Below are 6322 nucleotides of genomic sequence, written 5' to 3'. Positions count from 1 at the left end.
GGCTGCTTTCCGTTTGATCATCCGCTGGTCCCTTTGTTGTGGTGGAATCGAATATCACAGAACTGCCTGTCAAACTCCCTTAGGAACCCGGATTTAGATTTTTCTTTCAACTTAAAATTTCCAATACAGTGGAAAGCAGAAGTGAAAGAAAAAAAATATGTATGTATGTATGTATTATGTCTATATATAATAATAATTATCATTTTTGCAAAAACAGCATTTCTTGCTTCTAAAATCAGAGGCTCTATGCTGGGCTCAGTGGTACACGCCTGTAATCTCAGCCACTCAGGAGGCTGAGGGAGGATCACAAGTTGGAGACCAGCCTGAGCAATTTGGTGAGACTCTCTGCAACTTAGCAAAACCCTGTCCCAAAATAAAAAAGGATTGGGGCTCAGCAAATTAGCCAGACTCTAAGCAATTCAGTGAGACTCTGTCTCTAAAAATATAAAGGGGATGTGGCTCAGCGGTTGGGTGTCCTGAGTTCAATCCCTGGTATGGGGGTGGGGGCGGGGAAGGATTGGGGATGCAGATCAATGGTAATACACCCCTGGGTTCAATGCTCAGTACCACCACCACCCCAAAAAAATAAAAATAAAAAAGCTTTATTGCAAGTAGTCTTCCACTTGCCATCTTCCCTCACCAAATAGCTGCACCTGTGCATCTGGGTGCACCAATCTGTGTCCAAAGCCCAGGGCTAGTTCTACCACACATGGTGGGTGGCACGTGCATTTAAGTCTCTCATTTGGTCTTTGGGTTTCTACTTGTTTTTGTGGTGCTGGGGATGAAACCCAGAACCTTGTGCATGCTAGACCCAGGGTTGCTTTACCACTGCGCCACATCCCCAGCCCCTTTTTCTGTCCCCCCACCCCCATTTTTATTGGTGCTTTATAACTGTACATAATGGATTTGTGATTATACATTTGTACATGCACACAATAGAACAACAAATTTTGACCAATACTGCTGTCCTGCACTCCCCCGTCCCTCCCCTCCTCCTACCCTTTGAGTTCTTTGTTTTTTTTTTGTTTTTAAGAAGTCATGCCTCGAGGAATGCAGATGGATAAGCAGCAATGTAAGCATCATCTTTGAAGACAACATGTGACTACCTATTGCATGACTCTGGAGACTTCTCTGTAGTCTCAAAAGAAGACTCAATTTAAGAATATTTTCTGGCTGGGCATTATGGTGCATGCCCATAATCCCTGAGACTCAGGAGGCTGAAGCAGGAAGATTGCAAGTTCAAAGCAAGCCTTGGCAACTCAGTGCTATAACATAGAGAGAGCCTGTGTGTAAACAAAAAGGACTGGGGATGTGGTGCAGTGGTAAACCAACCCTGGGTTCAATCTCCAGTACCCAAACAAAACAAAACAATAACAAAAACCTGGTCAGTATCTGTGAGTAAATATTTGCACTGCAGTGCCTTGGTGCACAACACAGGGTGAAGGCAATGAAGAACACTGCTCAGGAGGCTGTGCACACTTGTTTCTGAGGCTGCCTGGGGACCCCTACTTATACACTGGGAGGAAGTTCCATCTTCAGCTGGTGACAACTGCTCAACACATCACTGGATAGGGATACGTCATCTTGAGGCGAGTCCCTCAGACTAAAGTGAGAAAGCATGTTTCCTAAGTACTATGGTTTAGATATGGTTTGCATGTGTCTCCCAAGGTTTCACATGTTGGAAGCTTAGTCTTCAGTGTGGTGATGCTGGGGTGGGTGGGACTAGTGAAAGGTTGTTAGGTCCTTAGGATGCTGACCTCAGAAGGGATTGTGGGATCCCAGTTTCCCCTGGCTTCCTGTCTTGGCATATGATCTCTCTCTTGCACATGTTTCCACCACCATGCAATCCAGCCAAGGGGGTCATAACCAGAGGCTGAATTGATGGGGTCACCCAATCCTGGATCTTGGTCTCGAAAACTGTGATCTAAATAAACATTTCTTTTTAAAATTTTCTGGTACCAGGGATTGAGCCCATGGGTGCTCTACCACTGAGCTACATCCCCAGCCTTTTTTAGTTTTTATTTTGAGACAGGGTCTCACTGAGTCACTTAGGGCCACACTAAGTTGTTGAGGATGACCTCAAACTTGTGTTCCTCCTTTACCAGCTTCCCAAGTTGCTGGTATAACAGGTTTGCACCACAATGCCCAGCTAAATCTCTTTTCTTTATAAAGTCTTCAGCCTCAGGTATTTCATCACAGTAATTGGAAATTAATTAATACACCAAGTGACTCCACTTTGTTCTGAGCCCCCTTGTTTCTCATCCAACCAGTCCAATCATGCCTGAGCAAGGGGCTGCCTGGCATTACCTTCCTAGTAAATCAGGACTTGGGGCAGCTTTTTCTCCTTGCTATACCCACTCTCATCTCTATAGCTAAACAGTCCAGCTGGCATTTCAGTTAGCTTCTTTGGAGCAAGATACTAGTCTAGACAAGTCCCATAAATGATAAGAAAACTGTACTCAATTTCAAGGAAACATCTAGTCATGAAACCCTGGTATTTACATCAGAGAAAGTTCAACTTATCTTTTTTCCCACAAATGTCTAGCTCAGGGCAACCCTAGCTCAGGGCAAATACCAGATTAAGTCTAGTTCAGTAAGAAATGGCTTACAGTGGCCAGGCACAGTGGTGCACACCTGTAATCCCAGCTCAGGAGGCTGAGGCAAGAGGATCGTGAGTTTAAAGCCAGTCTCAGCAACGGCGAGGCACTAAGCAACTCAGTGCCACCCTGTCTCTAAATAAAATAAAAAATAGGGCTGGGGATGTGGTTCAGACAGTGGTTGAGTACCCATGAATTTAATCCCTGGTACCATCCCCCCCCCCCCCCCCCCAAAAAAAAGAAATGGATTACATCAGAGTAGAGAGAATGGGAAACTCTGTCGCCCTCTGGTGGTCACTACATGCTATAGGCCCAGCTGGCTGTGCCCTTTAACCTCCATCTCCAAACACCACCAAGTCAGCTCCAAAGTAGCCAAGATGGACTTTTACATGTGAATGGGTAAACAAAACTGTGTAACATCCAGACAATGGAATATATTCCAAAACAAAAATTAATAATCAGTAAAGTCACAAAAAGACATGGTAGGACCTTAAATACCATTTTGCTAAGTGCATACAGCCAATCTGAAATCTTTGCACTGTATAATTCCAACTACCTGACATTCTGGAAAATGCAAAACTGGAGGGAGAATAAAATGATCAGTAGTTTCTGGAGGGGAAAAAGGAAACTATTACTAGGTGGTACACAGAGAATCTTAGGGCAGTGAAACTATTTTATACGCTACTGTCACGGATACTTATACATTTGGCAAAATCCAAATAATATAAAACATGAGTGAACTCTAACATAAACCCTGGATTTTGGATGTGATGCTGTGTCAATCAATACTGACATCAATTTTAACAAATATTCCACAGGTGTTAATAGGGGAAACTAGGCTTGGGTATAGTTCAGCGGTAGCATGAGCTCACTTGCCTAGCATGCATTCAATCCCCAGCACCATCACCACCCAAAATGAGAGAGAGAAGGAGAAGGAGGAGGAGGAGGGAGGGAGAAGGAAAGAAAGGAAATAGGGGAAATTGTAGGAACTAGGGAAGGGGGTATATGAGGATTCGGTATTGTTTTCTCAGTGTTTTGTAAACCTAAAATCTATTAAGAAACATGTTTGGACTGAACGTATGGCTCCATGGTGGAGCACTTGCCTAGCAAGTGTGAGGCCTTGGGTTCCATCTCCAGCACCACACACACACACAAACACAGAGCGCTGGGGTTGAAGCTCAGTGGTAGGGTGAGGCACTGGGTTCGATTCTCAGCACTGCATATACATAAAGAAAATAAAGGCCCATCAACAACTAAAAAAATAATATATTAAAAAGAAAAAAAGATTCCACTGGGAGGGCTGTTAGACTGGTAACTGGGGTTGCAATGAACAGGAATAAACTTGTTGGTATAACCCTTATCACTTGGCCCAGTGGCCCGTGCCTTTAATCCCAGGGGCTCAGGAGACTGAGGCAGGAGGATCATGAGTTCAAGGGCAGCCTCAGAAACTTAGTGAGGTCCTAAGTGACTCAGGGAGAGTTTCTAAATAAAATATAGAAAAGGGCTGGGGATGTGGTTCAGTGGTTAAGTGCTCCTGGTTCAACCCTCAAAACCAAAAAAAAAGAAAAAACCCAAAAGTAAACTTAATCTTCCACTTGCTTCTCATCCCCCCATATTCACAGTGATGTCCCTAGAATGTACTACATAGTTCGGATATCCATTTGCTCATTGTCTAAAAAGTATAAAAGCCATCAGGCATGGTGCAGCACCCATGTAATCCCAGTGATTTGGGAGGCTAAGACAGGAGGACCCAATTTCTGTTACAGATCAAAGATACATGTGAGGGAACTTCTACAGATTATTAAAAGGGACTTAAGGAGCTGGAGATGTAGCTCAGTGGCAGAGTACTTCCCCAGGATGTATAAAGCCACGAGTTGGACCCCCAACTCAACAAAAAGAAAAAAAGAAATTATAGGGGTGAAATGATGTGATTTCTGAGATTTGCTTTAAAGCACTCCAGTCAAGAAAATAAAATTTTTTAAAAAGGACAGCACAAGCAAATGTGACAAAATTATAACTGTTGCATTGGATGATGAGTATATGGGGATCAAACACTGTATGTTAGGAATCTTTCACACAAAAAGTTGTAGATGTTAGCTGCTCTCAAACCTTAAAGTCCTATTGCTCCTGCCTTTTCATTCTTGTAGCTCCCAAGTAGTCCTTCCTCAGTATCTACAGGATTGGTTCCAGGACCCTGGCAGACACCAAATTCTGAGGATGCTCAGGGTTCCTCATAGAAAACGGTGTAATTTTTTGCATAAAATCTATGCACACCCTCCTGTAGACTTTTTTTTTTTTCCTCCAATATTGGGGACTGAGCCGAGGGGCACTCTACCACTGAGTTACAACCTCAGCCCTTTTTATTTTGAGGTAGGGTCCCACCCATCAAGTTGCCCAGTTTGGCTTTGCACTTGCAATCCTGCCTCAGCCTCCTGAGTAGCTAGAATTACAGAAATATGCCACTGGACCCAAATTTTCCAAATATTTTTGACCTAAGTTTGGCTGAATCCACAGATGCACAATCTGCAGATACAGAGGGCAGCCTGTACCTGTCATAAGAGCAAACCTGGAGGATGACTGGCTGAGAGTTATAAATCTAGTCATCACTGGAGGGTTTCAAATACTTGTTCAGGAAGTGTTTATGGGTGAAGAGCAGGTCTGAATGGTCTTGCCATGCATGCTCAGGTGACCTGGCTGGGCACAAAGCAAGCAAGGCTAGCACTGAGATAGGGCCAGGGAGGTGCTTCAGGGACGAAATCTAAGGAGGATCTCCTTCTCCAGGGCACGATTGCCCTTGTACAAACCTGAGAAGTGCCTCCTTCAATCCTGTGCCCTAGACAATGGACTGGCTTCACCCTAATCCCTGTTCTACTGTGTTGGGCACTTCAACACAACTCTCAGGAAACTAGGGAACTGGACAACCTTTAGGGCCAAGAAGGTGAGTCTGCCCCTCCCAGATATCTGGGGACAAGAAAGGTCTATGTGGGGTGTCTCCTCATGGGGAGGTCACTACCTGTCCCAACAGAACCTCTCCCTGCCTCTTTTGCTCATCACTAAAGGTACAGGTTCTAGAGATAAATGTGGCTCCTCCCTGTAGCTGCTTCACAATCATCTACCAATTTTAAAGTGCAGTAAATGGATGCACATAGCAATTACAGTACATCTGCTCCCTGTTTCTTAGGAACAAAAGCAATTTGGGGCTAGCCATTCCCAAGGAGGTTCCACCAGTAAGGCCAGCAAGAGCCAGCCAAGTTCTCTGATTGAGTCTCTGGTGCCCCCTGCTGGTGTTTCCAATCACAACAGGGAGGATATTTTCCACACTAAAGATGCTAGAGGACAACCCCAGGACTAGCCTGGAAACTTGAGAAGATCAAACCTAATCAAGAATAAATTTGGGGCTGGGGAGATAGCTCAGTTGGTAGAGTGCTTGCCTCACAAGCACAAGGCCCTGAGTTCAATCCCCAGTACCGCAATAAATAAATAAATAAATAAATAAATAAATAAATTTGGCAGTGGCGCATGCCTGTAATCTGAGGGACTTGGGAGGTTGAGGCAGGAGGATTGCAAGTTCGAGACTAGCCTCAGCAACTTAGTGAGACCTTAAGCAACTTAGGGAGACCCTTTCTCAAAATAAAAAATAAAAAGAGTTGGAGATGTAGCTCATGGCTAAGTGCCTCTGGGTTCAATTCCCATCACCAAAACAAGTTTTATTTCTTTCCTTAGTT

Source organism: Sciurus vulgaris, assembly GCF_902686455.1.
Source record: "Sciurus vulgaris genome assembly, chromosome: 16".
Lineage (NCBI taxonomy): Eukaryota > Metazoa > Chordata > Mammalia > Rodentia > Sciuridae > Sciurus > Sciurus vulgaris.
Note: the sequence above shows the minus strand (reverse complement) of the source record.